The sequence below is a fragment of the Homalodisca vitripennis genome, unplaced genomic scaffold (genome assembly GCF_021130785.1).
Source record: "Homalodisca vitripennis isolate AUS2020 unplaced genomic scaffold, UT_GWSS_2.1 ScUCBcl_205;HRSCAF=1615, whole genome shotgun sequence".
NCBI lineage: Eukaryota > Metazoa > Arthropoda > Insecta > Hemiptera > Cicadellidae > Homalodisca > Homalodisca vitripennis.
This window is the reverse complement of record NW_025776341.1, coordinates 144,223-168,876: the sequence shown is the minus strand read 5'-3', so window position 1 is coordinate 168,876 and position 24,654 is coordinate 144,223. Positions and strand designations below refer to the sequence as shown.

The window sequence follows — 24,654 nt, the reverse complement described above, 5'->3', positions numbered from 1 at the left end:
ATGCCGTAAGGAATTTGTCTCAACAATGCCAAGACCATGCAAGAACCCAGCAAAAGAGACAATACGACAAGAATTCTAAGCTAAATAAATTTGAAGAGGGCCAACGAGTATACCTTCACGTGCCCCAAGTGAAAAAAGGAAGAGTGAAGAAGTTGTCTAGACCATGGAAAGGTCCATACACAATTGTCAAGGTTATATCAGATTTGAATGTCGTACTCCGAATTAAAAGGAAGAATGTAACTGTACATGTGAATCGAGTAAAACCTGTCACCGAGTTTAAGTTGCAAGAACAAGGAAGTAGCCAAAATGATCCAAAAGCTGCTCAGGTAGCAGAAGAAGAAGAACAGGAAGAAATCATTGAAGAGACCGAAGACCATGAAGAGGCATTCAATAGAGTAGCCGGACAAAATGAAGAACAAGACAGGAGAGAACCAAGCCCAGGAACCGCAGAAGAGCGACCAGGCCCTTTTAGATCCATAAGAGATAGAAGAAAACCGTGTAGATTCAAAGACTATGAAGTTTATTAAATAATAGGAATGTATATACATATTGTTATGACAGTGAACGTGTATTGCATCGTTTATTTAGTAGTTAAAAGTAAACGCAATGTATTGAATAATTATGTATTGTTTGTTATTTGAGGATGTTATATGATACACTAAAATATTCCTCGTTAGTATGTTATGCTTCTTGTCTGATGTGTAAGTAAAAGATGTTTTAGAGTACCACGTACAAAGTAGAATGCAATAGTTACTCCGAATTGAATGGGTTGTATGCGTGAGTATGAATGTTGTATGACTGTGAAACGAATGTTGATGAATGGGTATGCAAGGTGTGTGAATAAAAGCCAAATTAAAGGATCCAAACAATTCAAATGTGTGATTGAGTACACTATAAGGAAAGAAGTTATATCTACGCAGGTTAAGATAAGAAACATAAGATCAAACTGTACGTAATAAAATAAATTCGAATAAGTCAGGATATTCATGAAGTAAACAATTATTAGGATCTAAATGATGATTTCAGGAATACTTGTACTCTTTGTCGAGACAGGAATGGCAGAGAATGAAATGACACAGGGAATCGTTTTCAAGAAACTTCATGACACAATTATTTCCGAGGATGAATGGAAGATTGTATTAGATTTTAATATGATAGAAATAAGAGACGAACTTGAGTCACTTAAGACATTGTGCACAGACTTAGTTTATTATACGAACACTAGTGTAAATGTGTGGGATGAGGACTTTGCTTTCGAATATAGTAGAATTAAGACCGGGATAGACCAGTATGAATCCGATGTAAGTGACTTATTTAGACTTCTACCTACAGAACGCTCCAAGCGAGGACTAGTTGATGCAGGAGGATATGCATTGAAATGGTTGTTTGGTGTGCCCACTAGCGAAGATATGGAACAAGTTAATAGTAAAGTTGAAGAGATAAAAAAGATTAGCGGATCACTGTTGAGTTCTAGAGAAAACCAAATCACCTTAATGAAAGACATGAATGAAAAGATGGTAACAAATACTAAAGCCATATCAGAGATAATGACTAAACTTACTCATTCAAATAGCATGTTAATCACTTCACTCCAAGGATTCGAACAAGAAAACATTATGCTACATCGTTCATTAACAAAACATTTAAAATCTGTCAGTCTAGCACGTCATTTAGGTCAAACCATAGATGAAGCAAAGTTAAGAATTGTTGAGTTTAGGCAAGCTTTAGAATTAGTAAACACAGGTAGAATAAGCAGCAAATTACTACCACCCCATGAGTTTGTAAACATATTGCTTGACATAGGAAAAGTCATACCTCGTCATTTGAAACTAATTATACCAGTTAATGAAGAGGACGTATTTATGTATTACACCTTTTGCACTGCTCATGCTTTAGCCACCAAGACAGGAATTAGATTGATCGTAACTGTACCTTTAAGTTCGCAAGACAGACGTCTTGAACTTTATAAAGTAGAAGTTATTCCATTGTACCAAACAAACCTTCAACATTGGTTAAAATGGAATGTACAAGTTGATTATTTGTTGATCTCCAAAGAGAGACAGTATTATGCACCTATCGATTTTAACACACTAAGTCAGTGTAGACTAAGTCATTTTTATTTGTGTCCTAACTCTATAAATGTATTGCATCATAGCGTTAATGATTGTATATTCGCTCTATTCATGGGATCTAACCTAGTCACAGAAAAATGTTCACGAACCTTAACCATAAATGTAACTTCACCTGTATGGATCCAAAACGGCAATGATTGGATCTATAGCCTAAAGGAACCATATAAAGTCATACTTAACTGTATGAGGAGTTCTGATGGAGAAAACTCAGTTATCTCTCCACCACATCTAGGTTATTTAGAATTAACTTTAAACAAGTCTGGAATATTAAAACAGGCTTCAAGTTGCGCTATCTTTGGTAAATATAATAAGTTATTCTCGAGGACTCAAGGAAATATAAAATATAAATTTGACATTAACCATTTGCACATCCCAAAGATTAAACCTGTTGCTATCTCACGAAGAAAATCTAATCTTTAAAAACAGTAGCTTGTTATTTGAAACAATGCAAAAAGTCAAGGACAATCTTAAAGATAATCACATAGAACTAGACCTTAACAAGCTTTTAAATGATACACATGTTTTGTACCCTAGTATCAAAGAAAGTATAGAAAACCCCACTGAACTATTTCTACATTATCATAGTTTCAATGTTTATTTTGTTCATTTTGAATAGTGTACTTTGCGTAGTTTTGTTTTGTCACAGGAAAAATGCCAACCTGTGCGAGGATGTCCTCAGTTGCTGAGCGGCAAGCCCCAACCATTCGAGTAGAACATGGAACTCCGCTCGCAGAAATTATTCAGGAGTCTTCCTTTGTTCAATTCAATACACCAAGCCCGCCTTGAAGTACGGTATTGTGAAATTCATTGTAGTGCTGAACCAGTCAGGTCAGTGTTGCAAAGACTATATTTGTTATAAATATGTGGGGACTTGCCAAGCTCAAGAAATGTAATGTAGTTAGGAGGACATATATCTTAAGTGATTGTCAATGTCAAGTAGAATTAAATTGTAGATTATAAGAACTTACGCAGCCTAAAATACTATTTTGTCCTTTTAAGTTGTGAAAAAATGATGTAATGTAAAAAGTTATCCTATACATTTTTTTTTGAAGTATTGTAAATGTTTGTTATATTCTGAGAATCTAAGATGTATCACCATGAAAATTTCTGTATGATCCATCTTTCCTGAAAGGGAGAGTGATGTAGCGCGCACGCACACTACTATTTTAATATAGTAATTTTTAGATGGTATTTTAGTAATTACACAGTGTGTAAATTAACTGGACTAACCCAAGTCCCTTTAACCGCGTGATGTGAGGTGACTGGCCGTGCTGAGGAAATGCAAGGGTCAGCACTCGTCAGCACGGGTCGGCAGTCGAGTTGAGGGCTCGGAGGTAGGCGGAGGGAATTGGCAATGTAGAGTGTGTGAAGTAAGTTTATTTTGGTGGAGTGAGATGCGAACACACCGGTACACATATAGTAGTTTGGGTGCGCCTACGAGTGTTTTAGTGCATTTTGAATATAGATTGGACTCAAACAAAGGAGAAACGTGAGTAATTATTTCAAGACCCTTCTCAACCACTATTCTAAATTTCCCTACGAGCTAGGGTGGTGGCAGCAAAACGCTATCCCTTTTATTAACCATGAGCCTCTCTGGCTAATATCGGAGGGCTTACACTTGAGAGCAAGCTTCATTCCACCATTGGTTTGGTGTAAATTTAGGCCTATTAATTGCTGTATTGTACTTTGGTATTGCTTTGTCTGCTGCTAATTTAATTATACTATACATTTCATCCCATTGTTTTTCCAATGGGATGTCTGGCAGTTCATTAGTCAATTTGTCAACAGTCTCTGTATATAGAGACCAATTTGCCTTTTTAAAGTTCCATTTATTATTAGTATTAAAATAACTTGTATGTACATTGAAGTCATTAGATAGGGAATTAATATTAAATTGCATGAATATAGGCAGGTGATTGCTGCCTAACGAATCATTACCTACCTCCCATACGTCTACTAAGGCATGAAGATTGGGTGTGGCGAAGGCCAGATCTATTGTAGATGCTTGGTGGTAAAGGGTTGGTAATGTTGTATGGTTTTTTATTATTTAATAGTATGAATTGTGATTCATTATACTCATTAAAAATTATATTACCTCTGTGATTTGCTTTGCTCGAATTCCAATAAGGGTGATGGGCATTAAAATCACCACATAACAAAGTATAACCTTCATCTTGGCTAAATAGTTCGTGCCAAAAACTATTCCTAATCTTATTATTTGTGCAGTAAATATTATAAATGATAATAGGTCTATTGTAATTATTTACCTGTATTGCTTGCATTTGTGTATAGCTATCGTTATATTCTGTAACAACATTATATGAAATTGACTTATGTATAATGAAGGAGGTTCCTCCATATCCATCAGGTCTGTTAAGGTTATGTACAATGTAATTATTATCTAATAGCTTATCATTAGATCTCTTGTTCTTCCCGGGTTCTAAACCAAGTTAGGATTCGTGTCAGAGAATTAGTTCTTTTTATGTATGTAATCTTTTTCTATGGCCAGTTTCCCAGTCACACTGCAATTGGTTAAGACTTACCCAAACATTTATTTAACGAAGTGGATGGCGGGAATTAGTTTAGTTCGCCAAGTTTTCATTTGTTTTGTAATTTATTCATTCGTAAATAATGGAACATCTCTAATGTGTTGAATTTTTATTTGGGTTCTGTTTTAATGGATTGTTTTGCAATCTTCAATCAGGGTATTAGACAAATAAGGGGAATAAAAAAGTTATCCTTTTCTTGCTACATTATACAGTACATTTAACTTATTTTATATAGGTTATCTTTCTAGATGTACTTAACTTTGCATAGTCTATGTCTACATGGAAGAACAATGTGTTTGTTTTTGAAGTGATTAATTTTACTGGCCGGAGGCAATTTGGGTGGCGGAGTGTGATCAAGAATAAAAACAAGTTTGAGTGTTTTTTCAATAAAGAGTTTAGTTTTAGTTTGGTAATGTTTGTTTTTGTTGAATTTTTGTGTTTGGAGAAATGTAGAGGTAAAACACGTACAAGTATAACAAAGTGACGCACCAGCTGAACGGGCGGCGAGACTCTGCAATCACGTTATCTAATAGACCGCTCGACTTTGACCTCTGTCTGAGGGTGGGGAGGGGTTTGCGATAAGACAATTCCTGCTTTATATTGACGAAATATTGTTCTACGCTAATCTAGTAATCAGTAGAAGCAAAATGTCAAATAACGGTTCATGTCTGGGTGTGGTCGGTATAATCCCAAAGTACCAAATATTAATATATTCTTTGGAAACTAACAGGGATTTATTTCAATAAATAAGTAATAATATTTGCTGACTTTCTAGTAACAGATGTTGAAACCATCTCACCACAGCCCTTATGGGTAGACTTTAATAAGGGGCCTACACTCGTCAATAGTTTTCATTTCAAAACAGTTATAACAAATGTTCAAAGTGTTTGCCTTCAGTTTTCTGACAATATCCCAATCGATTGTAGAACGCTGATATCGCATTGTTTAAACCTTGGACAGGAACACCCTGAGCTTCTCTTACAATACGGTTTCTCAACTCATCCAAATTTTGAGGTTTTGTTTTAAACTTTTTCTTTGAGGTAGCCCCAAAAGAAGTAGTCTAAAGGGGACAAATCTGGAGAACGGGCAGGCCATTCTATTGTTCCCCTTCTACCAATGACTTATGTGGAAAGACATTGTCTAAAAAAATGTCTTACATGTACGCCATAATGTGGAGGGGCTCCATCTTGCTGAAACCAGATATTTTCAAAATTATCACCGGAAACACGTTGAATTTCAGGAATTATCTGGTTTTGGAGTAATGCTAAATACACTGCAGAGTTTAAATTTTCCCTCTACAAAGAATGGCCCTACCACATGCCGCCCCATAATACCGGCCCAAACATTTAACTTTTCTGGAGCTGAGTATGTGTTTGTATCATCCAATGTGGGTTTGTATCGCTCCAATAGCGGCAGTTGTGGTGGTTTACTGTTCCATTCAAGCAAAATGTTGACCCATCAGTAAATACAATGTTTGCTAAAAATCCCAAGTTTTCATTGATTTTATTCATCATAACTTCGCAAAACTCGATTCTACAATCAAAGTCGTCTTCGCTTAGTTCCTGCACCAATTTAGCTTTATATCCTTTGTAACTATTAGTTTTTAAAATATCTGAAACTGAATATCGACTAATTCCTTGTTGTTGTGCTATTGAGACAATCGATTCATGTGGGTTCTCAACAAAACACTGTAAAACGTCTAAAGCTTTGCCCTCATTGGTCGCGGTCTTGGGCCTTCCGGATCTAGGGAGATCTGCAATGTTTCCTGTCTGTTCAAACCGCTGTATTGTCCTTCCCACAGTAGATTTTGAAATTGGAGGTCTATTGGGAAAAGTATCATTAAACAGATGCCTTACCTCATCACATGATCTAATACGGTCACCAAACCCGCGCATCATTAATAAAGTTATTCTTTCACTCTCGGAAAGCGCCATAGCAAAATAAACTAGCACTACTGAAACTACTTGCAAAATTAGGGCTTGAAGACTTCTAAGTGACTGAGTTGATAAAACAACTGTATCTGTCAGCTGGCAATTTCATTGTTGTCTTTTTGGTCTTGTTTGCTCCAGCTGATTAACTCCCAGATAAGGAAGGTAATAACCTTACCTGCTGATAAGGAATTTCCAGATAAACAATGCGATATCAGCTACAATCGATTGGGATATTGTCAGAAAACTGAAGGCAAACACTTTGAACATTTGTTATAACTGTTTTGGTAAGTGATTTGAAGTAAAAGAAGTAAAATAAAAGATTAAGTGTCTCAGTTTTCTCTAACAACCAGAATGTTTGCATTTGAAAAATTCTGTATTTTATAATCTTTGAGTGTCCGCCATTTTGTAATGCGTCAACTGTTTTTCGTCAGATTTTCGCCAAAATGTTTCTAATTAAAAAGAGCTTTAATTTTATGTACGACTCAACCTATGCTTCTATTTAAGAATTTTCACCAACCCCTAGCAGGATATCATGGTGAAATACATAAAATAATAGTTTTATATGAGCAAAAGCTTGATGTAAATTTTGGTTCTTATATTGTAATTAGTTCAAAAGTTATTAGACCGTCCCGGGACTTTTCAGCACCCCTGTATAGTCCTCAATAACAATCATATGTTTTAAATTAAAATATAAATTTAATACTTATATTGATCAAACAAATTATTATAACCAAAATTAGTAAAACTGAAGACGACCATATTTGCTCCTCTCACAGTTACAGTTGTTTCTTTCCCACAAATTTCACATAATGGGGTTTTTGGTCCAACATGTTGAAGCCACAAAAAACATGTCTTATCATCTTTCAAAGCAATGTCATGTAGTTTTCTAAAATTGACTGCCATTCTTAATAATTAAATGTTACTTATATAAAATTGAAATGTTACATTACGAGTATTATTTGAAAGTTTTTACAGCTGTTGATATAGATTATAAGTTAATTTTTCAAAATAATTAATCAGTATCGATTGATTATATCGATGGTTATGATTAAGTAATATCATTTGCTCATTTGCCAATTTCGATATAAAAAACCGGGTCCTCTTATCGTACCCTACCCCAACTTTTAATAAGCTAAATCGGTCATTGTCAACTAAAATTACCTTTGAGCATTGAATTAAAAAAATAATATAATAATTTATATGCACTTTACGAAGTTTAAATGTCAGATATACATTACTTAGGTATTTATGATTATACTTAAACATAAATGTTGTGAGTTTTTTCATATATTTTGATTTTTAATTGGCAACTCCTGTAGAAAGCTTTCAAAAATCTCATGAGTGTTACCAAAAAAAAACCAATATTTACTAAAAATCCTGAAAAGTTAAACACACATTTTTTTGGATTGAATGAAAAAACAAACCATTCTTTATTTAAATATAAATAAATGCACGTTATATGGTTTTTATAAAAGAAACTATCTATATTTTCACTTTTTTCTCATGAGTGTTACTTTTTCAAGAATTTGGTTGCTTAATTTAATAATATTGAATACAATAAATTTTTAATTTGAGCGAGATAATTATATAAAGTATAAGTAAATACTGAAATTATGATTTGAGGCAAGTTACCAATATTAATATTTATTAAAGCTGTTAAAAAAAAATTAAATGTAATCAGTAACACTCATGATTTGCGGTAACACTCATGATCAATAGTAAAACTCATGTTGTTAGTGACTTGGGCTGAAAGAAGGAACTTTACAAGTGGGTGGAAAAAAAATGTTTAATATCAAATTGAATGAGACATCCAAATACACATTTAGTCTTATTAACATATGCAGTCGTGCTAATTATTTTTAGCCTTGTTCGTAAACATCAATACTGGAAGGAAATTTGTAAAATATACAATTTCCCCTTGAGTTTAATATTTGGGTTTGGCAATACACCAATTAAGGTGCCTAGAATCAAAACCCGCCAAGTCCATCTCAACAAATTTTCGGAAAAGTGGAGAAAACTGTCACAAACAGTCTAATCATAAGAACTAACCAATTTTTGTTACCAAAAATTACATAATTTTTACTTTAATATAGTGACAAAGTATGATAAAAATCCCTACAATAGTTTCATACAAATTTAGTAAAATATATTTATAATCAATATTTGCATCTGGCGGATTTTGATTCTAAGATTGGGACTTGGTGGGATTTGATACCAAAATAAACTAAGGCTGCAAAAGGGTTAAACTGTAAAAGCTTTACTAATGGTAAAGTTTACTTTGCAAAGTTTTTTAATGTTTTTTTTTTCAAAAGTAAACACAGTCTTTATCGTTTTACTATAACACTATTTCTGTATCAATTTCCTCATCAACAATGAGTTTTCATCTTCTTCATTGTTGTGACCTTCAGCTTCTTGGTTTTCCAAATCGCGATAAAATTTTAGCATCTCGTGGCTTCTCCAGTCTTCTCCAAAGTGCTGTGCGAGCAGTCTGGCAACATCCTTTACCTTTGCAGATTTAAGGCCAACCCCCTTATTGATGGTTTTTGGGTTTTATGTGAGGCATATCAAAATTTGGTTTTGTGACAGATTTTGCAGCACATCCTTCAGTTCTATAAAAGACTTCACCCTGGACCAGAATATTATTTTTCTTCTTGTTCTGTTTTAACATGATCCTTTTTCAGGGGTTGAACTTGAAATGCCACAAGTTCGGGGTTTTTTGCACTTTTTCAGATTCAGACTTCCAGTCTTTAACCAGGATAATGACTCCAACATGATGAACGGTTCCATGTTTGCCCCAGATTTCTTCATACTCTTCTGGCTAAAGAATAGTGTCCTTCTTTTTCAAATCCTTCTCAATTAATCCAAACACCCTATCGGGTGGAAAAAATTAGTGTCCAACTACAGGGTATGTAATTTCAATACAAGTGTCATGATCAGGAGCATCAGATATCAGCCATTTTCAAAGCATAGCAATGAGGATTGTATTTTTGTTTTGCCCCCCTCACCCATCTGCAAAACACTTTACGTTTGTTTTCCCTGGATATCTGCATTTATCAGATGATTGTAAACACAAGAAGAAATTATTTTGGCATTTAATTATTCCCGTTTCCATTTCTTTTTGTCAGAGGTTTTCTTCCTAGCTAGTTTACCATGGCAGATTGCTAAGTTAGTGCCCACAGCATCCTCCATTTCGAAAGTATGAGAGCGATAATATGGTGTGATAGTTAGTATTTATTAACTATCACAAAATATTATTTAATACACTAATTATTATAAAAACAAAACTGTAATCACAAAAATCCATGTGTTTTCACAAGAGACAGGATAGTCACAATAAGAAAAATAAAACAAGACAAGTAAACAATTCGCAGAGGATCATGGGTAGTCACATGACACAACCAGGCGTTCCAATTGGCCGTTGTGGACTTGGCAGATTTTGAAACTAAAAATGGTGAAACTGCGTTTGGACTTGGCGGATATTGCAACTAAGCCTCAACTTTGACTTCAAAATACACTAGGATTTGGCGGGATTTGATAAAAAAATAACAGTTGAATTGAATCCAGCGAGGAAAAATCTCTAAGAAACAATATCAAACTCAATTTCGAAAAAATATGGACTTGGCGGATTTTGATTCTAGGCACCTCAATTATTTGGTCAAAATCAATGTAAGAAATATCAGTATCATTAGTTTTAAATAATGATTCATTTTCTCCAATCACATTAAGAAACATAACTTTTATATCACAATCTTCTTCGATATCTTTCTGACATACGGCAACATACTGATAATTAGTTTTCTTCCGTGCTCCACCTAAGATTTTTACTAGAACATGGACTCCCTAACGAACATTTGTAGAAGTCGGTGTTTCAAGAATTGGATCTTTAGTGATCTGTTGCACAGAAAGTGAGAAGGTCCAATTTGTTGACAGGAAATCCTCGAACAGCTAAACTTTTTAACCAATTAGAAAGCATTACCTCAGCTTGAGTCCCAAGAAGAGGCTGTGGTCCCATTTCTCTATCTAGTGGTGTTTTACCTGATACCTTGTATGATAGAGTTGATTGTGGGATTCCAAAGTGCTTGCTGGCAGCATGCTTTCACCTTTTTTAACAACATCCAATGCAAGTAGGTCTTCGTGTTTGTAGGTAAACTTTGGTTTCTTTTTTGGCGGCATCAAGGAAAAATAAAATTTGTTCAGGTTCTTGTCATTAGGCGTAGTAACATTTTTAACTACAATTAATTAAAATTTTAACTTCTACATAAAATATTTAATTTTTAAAAGTTTCACAAACCAATTATGAAACATGAGAAATCGTGTAATCGAGTGTTTGATAGTCATAATCAAACACTGGATTCGAGCACAATTTTACAATCCATTGATTGATTCAGTTCCCTATTTTTTTAGATTAAGGTTAGATAATTATGTTTTATACAGAATTGAAGAGAATTTAATGTTCATTCTTTCTGTATATCATATAAAATTTAATTAATTAGCAATCAAAAATATATATATATATATATATATATATTTGAAATACTTAACACTTAGCCTTTTTGTTCTCTCCATGCTGATAACAACTTACTTTAACGATTCCCATCAAAACTGCTTCCCTCCAAATACAGAATCAGCTGGATAGGTTAAAAAAAACTTTTTCAAACCTCAAAAAGATAATTTAATAATATATGAGCTTAGCAGAAGCCAAAATATGTTGGGCTTATCAAACACTGGGTGATTTACCTTACCCCGTAATTCCAGGAATAAGTAAACAATTGTAACATTTATTTCATTTCAACCTCTTAGTTCTCGGGTATCATTTTTAATTATTACTGTTCACAATATTGCAAATTTTATTCCTTCCAATAGGCCTACAGGTGATGATAATTGAATTTCTTGAATCTTATTAGAGGACACTTAATAAGTAAGTGATGTGGAACAGTTGTGGAAATTCATATTAAGTTAAACTCCATACCGTAGATTAGTTTACACATATAATGAAAAATGTCGGGAAGACTTTAATAAGCAGCCTACATTCGTTAGTCAATTGTTATTATCAAGCTATTCAATATAATATCCAACTTCAATATTATATAATAATCGTACGAGTCAAGAATTATAATACATTAACAACAAAAATAACACATTGCAATTTTAATATATTTATAACTCCTTAAACTTCTCTTAACCTAGAACTTTTTATCAGTTGATTATCTTACACAATAACCTCATTTATCACCATTTACTAATTCTCCAAAAATTTTACTTCTTGTTGTTTATTGTTTACATTAAATATTAAATTAATAAGTTGAAATCATATGGTAATTTAAATAAATTGTAGTAACGAACTCTTTATTTCATAGAGACAATCGAAAAATTCAATAAAAATAACTGAATAACAAACATAGGCCGCTTATTAAATTGAACCTGAAATGTTCGAGGAATATCCAAAAACTTAAAATAATCACATTTTGTTTTTATCTGTTAATTTAGTTGGTTGACTTAGTTGCCAAAGTCTGCTATTTAATATGGATTTTATTTTAGGTAATTTATTAATAGATTAGAGCCTGTCACAATGTTGCCAAATAACCTGTACCATGTTGTTGCGCTGTAACAAACTGTTAAAACTGATATCGTCACACTTAAAACAATATTGCAGAGATCATACATATAATGCTAGCTACACAGTAGTAAATAAATATCCTTCTTGAATTAAGTAAATAATTATTAGATCCAGATATCATTCAATGTAGTCAAAATTTTCTTTTTTAAGTATTACTGTATACATGATAGACTTACTGATCTTACAGGCATTTGTTTTTGTTAACATAATTCAGTAGTATGCAGCCTGTAATTATTTTGACACATTTTAACTGCTCCAATACAAATACAGACTATTATGGTGTAAATTAGGTACTTTTTAATTGTATTCTCTTATACTGCTCTCTAGCTTTAATATTAAACTTGTTTTAAACCTGTAATTAGGGAGTACCTTCTCATAAAATATTGAATTATTTCCAACTGCCATTTATTGTTTTACAACTATTTTTAATGGGGGGTCCATCTTCATTGGATTCCACTCACTTGACAAATGCATAATAATTAGATGTAATGTATTTGTAACAAATTATTCTTTCAGCCATTTTAAAAGTAGTTTATATTCTTGTTGTATTGAAAAGTTTGTTTGTTTTTGTTGTCATTGCCAGCATAGAAGTGTTTCTAATTTATGTTAGTTATTGAGTTTTACTGTAGATGATATACACTTTTGTGGCTGGTATAATTTAAAAAAAGGAGAATCTGATTCCATTTTAAGCTTGTCCTACTTTCTGACAATACTTGTCCTTGAAATTCAGACAATACTACCTCTACTTGTCCTCATTGGTTACTGACTAAAATCATACAGATAAAAGTAACTAAACCAAACAAGCACATTTTTCATGTTTACTGTAATACGTTTATAACAATTATTAATACAATTAACTATGAAGTTTTATTTCATTTTGTGTAGATTAACATCAAATTGGTCTGCATTCCTCCAGAAGATTGATGTGTTCTCCGAACAAGAGTGGCTGCTATGTAATCAGAGCATCAGCAGCTCTTTATGGCCAGAAATATGAGAGATTATGTTTCTTTGATAGCATAAGAGCGTTTAATGTTTTAAGTTTACAAAGGACCATTATCCTGGAATGTTACAATATAGTTTGAGGCCTGTTTAAAATCTTGTCAAGTCTACATTTTATTCAAATGAAGGCTTATAAAACATCTTATTATCAGTCTTTGTATGAAAAAAGTCTATTCTATTAAGCTTGGTACAATAATTTTTTATGAAAACTACTAACTACTTCTTTGTTTAAATTTAGCTCTTTACCCAAAGATTTTTTTATTGCTCATAAATAATGTAAGTTAACTGAAGACAAATATCTCACACCATTAACAAATAATACTTATTATTATGTTTAGCCACAACTTTCTGTATTTAGTAACAGATTCTCGTACCAAATTACTACATTAACTACATGGATTTAATAGTCATTCCGACCTAACAAACCACATCTTTTGGCTGCTGAGAATGTTGTGCAGGAAGTTCATTGTGCAACACATAACTTGTTATTCATGTTGTACACTTATATTTCTACAAGAAAAACCTGTTATTCCTTTTGCTCAAATAGTTGTTATGCATCTAAATAATGTTTAAGAAATTCTAATAACATAGTGAAGTTTTTTTTTAACAAAGTCAAAATATTTGAAATATGAACTACATGTAATAAACTGGTCTCACAATAAGTGTCTAATGTTTAATATTTATCTTATTACAATTTCTTTTTATTTTGTTCAAATGTTTGAAAGGATCAAAAATTTGTTTCTGAACACTAACAAAAGTGGTTAAACATAACAAAAGGGGCTACTTTCATCAAAGTATTGTCATCCATACAAAATCTGTTTTAGAGTATTACTATTATTAATTAGACCTGTATAACCATTGTAAAATAAGCATGTACTTTTTAATGATAGTTTCAGGTTTTGGTTTAAATTTTATTAACATTTCTGGAGACTTAACTGTCATAATATTTACAAATAATGTTGATACAGTAGTTGAACTTTTATAAAACTGTGTAAAAATGAAAATGTTATAAAGAATATATCAATCAAAGTTTTAATATAGCAAGCATATTTTAATTTTCATAAAAGGTTTTACAGGTTCTCATTAACAAATCTTGATTTGATACTAAAAATATCTTTGGTAGGGAACAAAGGACTTGAAACATAGTAATTTTAGAACAAGGAGTATATGACAACAACTAGTAATTTTTATGTTTCCTGTGAGAAATGAATTTAAAATTACAATTCTTCATTTTAAACTGAACCCCACAATATACACTTTAGAGCTAAAACATTTATCAATGTAGTTTAAACAATTTGATAGATGACCAGTTCTAGGGTTCATTATATAACAAAATTTAAAATATTAAAATTCAGAAATATATTATTTATTACATAGTGTATTTATCTCAACTATAGCATTCTAAATAGTGATCAAAGATTTTGTCTGTTTTAGGAAACATTTAGAGGATTGGCAGCAGAAGAAAACGTAAATACTACTTTCTTTTAAAAAGCTACATACAAAAATAATTTTTAAATATACCATGAAAATATTTTTTTTTATTGTCACTTTTTTAACCTATCCTTATAATTGAAGGGGTGAGTGCATAAAGGGGCTATTAACAAAAAGTAAGTTTTGAGATATTTGGCCTCAAAGTCTTTTTGTTGGAGGTTTTTAAGTGTACACTTTATACCTCAAATTTTTTAGGGTGTGTTACCAACAATTATCAAATTCTTTTGAATAGGTTTTTAGACTTGAATGGAGTTTGCACCTATTTATTAACAAATTTACAAATCACATAGCCCCTTCTTCCATTATAGTGTAGTTGTTATTGAGAACCTTCCAAATTGAATAAAGGGGTTACTCTAGGTTTCAGTCAATCAAATTAAATGAGAACAAACTAATTTTGATTACCTAATATATAAAAACATTGATAGACATTTTGCACAAATCTTTGTCAAAAAATTAAAATTGTTCGCCATAAGCTACATGAAATGGTGGATGTGCAACCATGCATAAAACAATGTAAGTTAATCATTTCGATATTTTTGTCACATGGTAATATCCTTCTTGCACTTATGGCACTGTTCATGTGTGTCATGTTCAGCTATGATGTTTCGGTAGAACAACTGGTGCTCTTCGGGAATGTATTTAAGTTGCTCCCGCAGGTTGTCAATCTTCTCTCTTGTTACCGGATTTTTCTTGTTCAGATCCCTTTCAAGAACGAGGTTTTCCAGATTATAAGTTTCATAATTCTTCATTGATCTGTTGATGTTCACTTGTTTAAAGGGCATGTTGTAGTCGCAGCATTCTTTAAACATGTAGTAGCCGTACGTGTCAGTTCTGAACCACTTGATTCCATCTCTAAACCTAACCTGTTCCTTTAAACAATCTTTTTTCTGTTCAACAGTTTCATTTCTTTCTCCAAGTTGTTCGTTTTCCTAAAATGGTTTGTCATGTCAATCACTACATTCTTTTTTCCACTTTTGACAATGATATTTCTATACTGCCCTGGGGAATATAAGGTCTTATTTTTTTGTAGAATCTTTTCAATCCTACCAAAAGTGTGATCAGAGTCCAGGTAAGTGTGTCCGACCTCAGGGTATTTGTGATCAATTATTTTCAAAAACTTCTCATGAAGTAGGTACTGGTGGAGACAAAGTATCAAGAAGTTTTTGTTTTGGCCTCCGCAAGAGTCCGACCACAAAATGAGGTGTTCCTTATTTCTGAAGACATTTTCAAACTCAAAAATAGTCAGAAAAGAGCTTAAGATCTCTGTACATCCTTTGGAGCTCTGTTGTTCTGTCCAAGTACAAAAGACCGTTGTATCAACATCTTTTGTGACAATATGCACCCCGAAATTGTAAAACCATAGCTGTCTGAGGTAGAACGCCTTCGAGGTGGTTAATCTCGGTAGTGGCATTGTTTGATGTAAGTCAATAGTGATGTAGACAACTTTGTCCGATGTTCGTGCTAAGTCCCTCTCTGCTTTCATAGCATCAAAAGCATTGCGATAACTTTCTACATATTCAATGTTAGTTTTCCCTGAACTGACGAAACGAGAGATTAAATTCATTTACAAAAATTGATCTGTATGAACATTCTTTAATCTTGTAACTGGCTGACTTGTTTTCTCCTTCACATAACTCAAGGTAAAGGCGGTGCATTTTTGGTAATGTCAACAAAGGGGAAAGGTATTTTCTATTTATGTTGTGTGTTCTAGAGTAGTGAGCATGTTCTGCAGGAAAGCTTGAAATATGCTCCTTAACATATTCTTTAATTGCATCTGGGATTTTATTCGGCCTGTTATCATGATGGCCCCTTTTGTTGGGACTACAGGTGACTGATTTTCTTTTCATTTTGGTTTGTATAACTTAAATTTTCTTCTTGCTAATTTGGTACAAAGCCATGAGTGCTCTGTTGCAAACTAAAGTTTGCTTACCCTCTAAATTTATGAAATACTTGTAAGTATTGTGCTTATGTGTAATTGCCCACTTCCTTTTCCTTTCTGGGACAGTACCAAGTATTGTGTTACATAAACTAGCATTTTTTACCATTGACATCCATTTTGTAGAAATATCTAAAAATTTTTCTTCTTTGCTCAAGATTAAACTTTTGAGAACATCTCAATTTGCAACTTTCTGGGCAAATATTGCCCTCTTCAACTGATTTAGAATGGACTTCTATACCTTTGTAAGATTTGTAGCTTTCACCTCTGCCTCACCTTGTGCCTGTTCTCTCTTCTATATTTTCTCTTTTATGTCTTCTGGCCTTTAATAAAGCCATATCAACCAATAATTTGGCTCTAGCATTCATCATAATGATAAAGAATTTAAACTCCTCTTCACTTAAACAAATACAACAGGACAAACATCAACAATGCCACTTATACCAACACACTGTGTTTACTAAAGTCAAGGTAAATACCAGCTGTTTAATGCAAGAAGGGGTCATGTTGTAATAAATTAAATAAGTTGAATGGAAGAAGGGGCTATGTGTCACATTTGGTTATGGCTTTAAATAGTTACATAACTCTTTCTTCAATTTGATATTGTTCATATTAGTGTACATGGCCCCTTCTTCATCTGGGTATCTAGCTCAATATAATTATTAGGCTTACCAGGACCTCACCAGAAGGTAGATTAACACGTAACCCATTCTTCCATATTAATAACTCCAAATTTTCAAAAATGTTACATAGCCCCTTCATGCACTCACCCCTTCAATTAATGTGCGATGTGTAATCCCAAGCGTAACCTTTTTTATTATTATAAGTCAAATAATTACTGTTAAAGTTTTATGGTTTGAGGATTATAGTTTTTTAACCATCTGTTATGTGTTTACAATGATAAAAGTACTATTTTTCACATTATATGAAACAATATAATATTGTTTCATCTCAATATCCTTATTTTTTGTGAAATAAATAAATTATTTAGAGTTTCTCTTAATAATACTATAAAGTAATGGATAATTATTGTAATATGAAAATGGAGGATTTTATATTTTACACAATTGGGTATTTAATTGTAAATCATATATATCATAAATGTGGATGAACAAAAATTAACTTATATTATTTCTATTTTAGAATAATTGTAATTTTTTCATATCAGGTTAAAAGTTAAAGAATATATTTGGTGTTTATTTTAACTACCTATGGAAATTATTATACTAATTTAGGAGTATAAATATAGGCTATTAAATATTTTTGATTCGTTTGGACATTATAGAAATTTTAATAATACGTTTTATGCTATATACAAGTAAGCTATATATCTTACTATAATATAATTTTGCTGAGTCTCTATAACACTGTTGTGAAAACCCGTTTCTAGAAAGTGCGTAAGTATCCGCATACAGAAATCTTGTCTCTAACTGGCTGTTGGAGGTCGGCGCTGAACACGCTGAGTCGCTGCTCTCATCTATATACTAGACTAAAATATATGATCACGTTTATTTACTGGACTAACTTACTTTACTACACGCAACAAACTGTTTTTTCACTATTGTTGCGATGCCGTCTTGCGCCGTTTCGCCTCTCCGATGGATTTGAAACACCTCTAATAAACCAAATTTAACCTAAGTACGTATCGTTAGTAATTAATTTTGTTCCATTTTAATTATTTGCACTATAGCAAATAACATACCTTATTTTTTATATGATCTTTTATATCAAATAATTAGATTATTGGGTATTGTGGCATAATTAATGTTGTCTGTGGCCTACAAATTACACAGATTATTTTAGATTTCATACTTAATAATTGTTTTGAAAATAGATGTAAAATAATATATTGTTATTAAGGATAACTATTATGATACCGCTGTGCACAGCAACTAGAAACTGACTCGCCACCACGCACAAGCCTCTATGGCCCATGTGGGACTAATTTCATTTATATTATGTGTACTGTGCTTGTTTGGAAATTTTGAAATAAATTTGATTTTGATTTGATCCAGAGTACTGTTCAAGACTGATACATCAATGGATACAGTGGATGGCAAGTTCAGTGTATATTTGGTGAAGATTTCAGTATTAAATTTATAAATGGAGTATATTTTATTTCAATAAATGTATATTTATAGAAACTCTAATGGATGTTCAGGAAATATCTCGTGGATATAAATGGATGTATAATCATGCATTAAATGGATGTCTGATGGATATTCTAAATATTTATACAAGATCCAGTGGGTATACACTGGTCATCTGTTGGACATTTCAAATATCTATGGATGATCTAGTGTTTATACAGTGTATATGGGTGTGTATATACCTGTGGATACCATTATATATCGTTGATATCCATGGTGGACATAAATGTTTATGGTTTATTTATCAAATATACATAGAATATCCACAGTAGAGCTATAGGATATACATGATTGATATACAGAATCGGGACATTTGGATATCTTGTATATATCCTGTGGATAGTTTGAAAAGTCTTTATTCAATAATTGTACTACATGCATTTATACATTGCATCTGCTTCACAAAACAACTTGTGACATTAGGAGAAATTTATTTTATTATTTTAGTCTATCCTTTTCTCTTTGTCTGAGTGATGTTTAAGATTTTACATTCCGATTTTTAATGCAGATAATAATCTTTACTATTATAATTTTATACTTCATGCATAATAAGTATGAACTTCAAGATGGTAAATATTTTCATATAAAACTTCAATTTCATTAAGAACAAATTCAACTATATAATCTGTTAACATGAGATAGATATTTATATACATAATGTAACAAACAAGCCAATAAATACTCAACAACTAATAAATAAATTAAATATATAACAACAATAAAGTTCTAGAACATAACAAGCAACAAATAGATTTATTCATAAAATTACAATGATATAACATCCGTTTGAGGAACCAAAACAAATAAATAACAGCCATAAATATGTATACATACACATGCATATTACCACCACTATATATCCATTGTATATCGTGGATATTCACGGTGCACATACAATGTATATACATTTGATAGGTTTTTGCTGTATGGGATTTCTTCCACCTCTTTGAAGTATTGCATCAGAGTAGGTACAGAGATACATCAACATGAAGTCGGTTATATATCTAGTTGTGACCGTTCCTTGGTAACCCCTGTTGAGAGTTAGTCTAGCAGAAAAATTTAATTTAAATATCTGTCCATAAAATAGAGCTTGCTAGTGGCATATTTTGACATAATCTAAGTACAATTTTTGCTCCAATATCAATATAAGAATTATTATCTTTATTTAAAGATAAAATTGTATTACCTTTACCTTCATACAGCAAAATTCAGGTGGACATCTGTGCAACCATCTGGTGTGCACATCATAAAGTTTTTTAATCCATATGGATTGGGACTTCCCCTTTACTCTTTAGTGAAGTGATAGAGAGGGCTTCTTAGTCCTAACTTCACCTGGTAAAATAAGACATCTTTACTTTACTTTACCCTTTGTCTCATTTGGTTAGGTAGCATTAAATACTCATAGGCGGACAGTAAAATAAAAAATATATCTCTGCTTGCACTTACTCTTTACTTTTTTTGTGCATTGTACAATATCCTAAAGTTTTTAGTGAAAGTTCTGAAACAGCTGTGTGTGTGTGTGTGTGTGTGTGTGTGTGTGTGTGGTGTGTGTGTGTGTGTGTGTGTGTGTGTGTGTGTGTGTGTGTGTGTTTTATCTTACATATCTCTTTGAGAGAACAATTTTTCAGAGCGCAGATAGACAAGAACTATAAAATAAATGGTGCTCTCATTAAACCCCAACAGCTAGACAGCATAATTTCTTTCCTTATTGGCATTTTGGGATTGAATCCCATTGGCTTCGAAAAAAACTACTTGGCTGTATAACTGAAGTAATGCCTATAGAGTTGACATTCAATTATACCCCTTTCCTTCATTGCAGTTCAAATAAACAAAAACACTCATACATATGTTTAGTTTTGAGTCAGAACTACTATTTTTTTTAAACCTTAATTACACAGTTCATTAATATAGTGTGTTGGATTTTTGTTGTCGTTTTTATAGATTGGGTGTCATTTATTTGTCTTTAAGTTTAGTTTTTTTTATATATAACTTACCAGTGGTGTGTATTATACACACATCAAACAACATTTGCTATAGTCATACTGTAAATGGCCTTACTGTTAGAGAATCCATAAAGAACTTATTCAGTCTACTATTGAAAAAAAATATATATTTAACTACAGGACAGAAAGAAGTCTTGTTTTTAACACTGGTGTAAGTCAGTTCATTAGTTCCTGTTTTGCTGTTGGCGATTACCATATTTTTGGTCAGTGTTATTTTCGTGTGTCTGGCTGTGTTTCTAGTGTAGTCCTTCCTGTTGATACAGATAAAGGTACTTGCGCTTTCTACTGCTGTTGTGGGTGTGTGGTATGTTTCACGCTATTAGGTATGTGGTTCAGGTATGAAGATATGTTATGATGTGAAATTGGTTACTCCATATTGTATTCTTTGCAGTGTTCACAATTTAAGATCTTGGTTTTAGTATTTTTATAATCTTGCCATGACGCTTTAGATCAGTGATCCACAAAAAATCACTACATTGAAGACGGCCTAAGTTTTCACTCCAAGTCCTTTGTTACAGTTTTTCTTATAGCGAGTGGGATAGGTATATTATTTGTAGCCAAACAGTAGGCCTAATTTTTATCCTGTAAAGGGCAAGTTACATCTTCTTAACCTTCTGTCATACAACGTTTCAGCAGGACTACAATGTAAATTCAATCCCCAAAGCTATATGATACTCAAGGAGTGCAATTTGAGTATATTGTTCCTTAATTAAATGTCTGGCTACTTTCATAGATGGTTTAGCGGATCTATTTGCCTGTTAATACCATGGTCTACTCGTTGATATTCAGAATCCCCATTCCTTGAAACAGGCAAGTTGTAGAATAGCATCTCGTGAAAACACATTCCTGCAAAATTTGATTATATATCAAACGATCTTATCCCTTGAAAATGACTTATTTCTAGAAATTTTTGTATTATTAGTTAGCACAAGATATCACTGTTCACTGATCAGCAACTTTGAATACATCATGTGATGCCACTTTCCATGAATAATCTGGACATTTTGTTAATAAAAGAGGTTCATATTTATTAGACGAGTTCTGTACACAAATAGGACATTACTTTAGCTTATCCTTAATACCTTTCGAAATGCCTGGCCGCTACATAGTCCTTTGAGCTCTTCTTCGAGTCTTAGTAATTACCTGATGACCGTTAGATTTCTTTTTCAGCATAACCAGGCGAGGTAGATAAGTATTGCTAAATGCTTATTCTAAGTGAAATTTTATCTGCATCACCTGATTTATGTACTGAATAAAATTGTTGAATTTCATTAGACAGTTTTGAATTATTTGGGGATTATTGACAAGTAGTTTTGATTTCATAAAAATGGGGTTATTGCTTTGAGAGTTAGCAACTCTTGCAACATTTTAATCAGTTGCTTGTATATCAGCCAGACATAGTTGATGTACAAATGCATCTGCTCCTTCCTCTAATTCATTGTCATCTTAAGACGATATGGTTTTCCGAGATACAGTGTATGTGATTCAAATATTTTTCCTTCTCATAGTCATCGGTTAATCCGCATTCTAAATCGTTGGAGCTTTAGAGGCAAATGATCAAAATCCTTGGTTCAAATTGTATAATGTTTTCTAATCAAAAGGGTTTTTTAATTATCCCCTTTTATTTTTTGGGGGAGAAGCATCATTTCCCCAAGTATTTGATGATGCTTCTCGTTAAATATTAGCATAGTTCTGTTCAGGAGTTGTCAAAGTTCGAGAAATGTAGGCTATATACTTTTTTCTCGTTTCCCTCTCCTTCCAGTAACACAGCGCATAACCCTTGACTTGGAACTAGTTGTCCACAGCTAATAGCGGCCTGGATGAGAACATAATTATGTGTTTCTTCTGTTGCCACACTACCAATGCAACATCCCTGTCGAACCCTTATAAACGATTTCCACTGACAACGACCATTAGGTTGAAAATCGAATGTTTCCGAAGGCGGCAGATTGAGACTGAATGCATGATTAGCAACCTTATTTCCATTGTTTATTGGTTTATCTTTGTTAGTTTTGTTCAATATCAAATCATTGGTTATCAGAATAAATTTTAGAATTTACACACTTTTACCAACGAACATAGCTCTTTAACATTTCAAAAATATAGTTACCTTCATTTTTTAAAATTGAAGGTACTGTTGAATAAAGATATATTAAAGGTGGTGTATAAAAGATATGGCTACAAAATACAATAGGCTACTTCTATTTAAAGAACATAACATAACCAGTTAGCCAGCATCAATACTTTTTACATTTGTCAACAACGAACAGCTGTTTCTTAGTATTAATCTAGGAACTCAGTCTACAGAATGCTTATAGACAAAAAGTATAGCATTTAAAATATTATTTCATTAAATAGTTACATTTACACCAACTTTTATGTTTATTATAGTATGATAATTTATTGGTAAATATCTTATGCCAAATGCTTAAATATTTTCCCACCAACCCACTATTGTAGTTGATCATCTCCTCAACGCACTATTTCCCGCGAAACAAAATATCCCTAATTATACGTTTTTTTTTCTATGATGTAATTTTATACTGACAATTAGTTAATTGTTGTACTAACCACTGGTAATGTTAACAGCAATTTAATCTGAAACGATTTGATTATCTTTTTTAAAATTCTAAATATTTTTGTTTTTATTATTTACAAAATAATTGTATGTATACACTTTTGTTACAGACCTTATACTGCTTTGCATATATTCTTAGTTTGTAATTATAATGAAAATTAATAGTTTACAAATACATATGGAGATTTTTAATCACGTTCATAACAATGCTAAAACTCAAATGATTGCACTGAGTTTTTTTAGGTAAATTTTACTTTCACATTCCTTTATTCCGTTGGCTCCCTGATCTCTTAGCAAGTTGATGAGAACGTCTTCCTTCAGCTCAACCTCCATCTTTCCATCAGATTAGAAGCGGTAAAAAGGTAATGTCTAACAAAGAACTTGTGTTGAATTAATGTTAATTTAGATCAATTTAGAGTTCTTGTATTACCTACCTTCAAAGTGTAATACTAAATGTAGTTTATTTTACCTAGCCATGGTACTAGAGGAATATAAAACTTTGTGAATAAATGCGTTTCAGACATTTCCCATGTGCCCATGGATACAGTCTTTCAATTTTCTTTTCAATGTTAACGAAATTATTTGCGTTAATAGCTCACCGGTTTTTATCCCAGTGTACTTATTGGTTTTTTAACTTTTCCTGTAGCAGAATAACTGCTTTATCAGAGTATATTTGAATTTTATATGGACTTTGCATCAGAGAATCTTGACAGCTCACTTTCTATGCAGCATCCTTTGCACGTCTTCTATTAGTATTTAGACAAAACTAATCTCAATATAATAGACAAGGAAAAATGGTTACAATCGTATAAAGCAAAATTAAACTCGGTTTGGGTCAAGCCCTCTGAGTGACCATGATTGCATTTTCTCTCAACTTTAATACGGAGTGTCACCATCTCTCAAATTGAGATCTTGAAACTGTTGTTATTATTTTACTGGGGCTATTACTAATTAAGTCGTAAGTTGTAGTAGTCTGAAACCTTTTTTAAAACAAGGTGGGCCTTGTGATCTTAGATCATTGCATAATTATAATTTTCTTGTTTTATGCCCATTAACAACAGGAAATTTACAATTTTCTAGCACTTTTCCGTAATAGGCCTATAGATGTAAATATCATAAGTTATGTTCAGAATACTTAAGTTATTTCTAATCTGTTTAGGTATTTATTTACAATACCGTGACCATGAAAAATGGACTTTTTTTCATGGGTTGGGCATTTATAGCCAAGTATTATTATCACAGGTGCATATAAACTGGGGGGAAAGTAT

General features: G+C 32.4%; 1 protein-coding gene across 1 annotated transcript in view; it reads left to right on the top strand.

Moving 5' to 3' along the window:
• The first annotated feature begins 23,661 nt into the window (after positions 1–23,661).
• The window catches only part of LOC124370478 (nucleosome assembly protein 1-like 1), a 39,145-nt gene continuing 38,152 nt past the window's right edge, over positions 23,662–24,654 (top strand). Inside the window, exon 1 of the mRNA XM_046828760.1 lies at positions 23,662–23,748. The gene's annotated coding sequence lies outside the window, so the exon portion shown is untranslated. The remainder of the gene's footprint in view (positions 23,749–24,654) is intronic.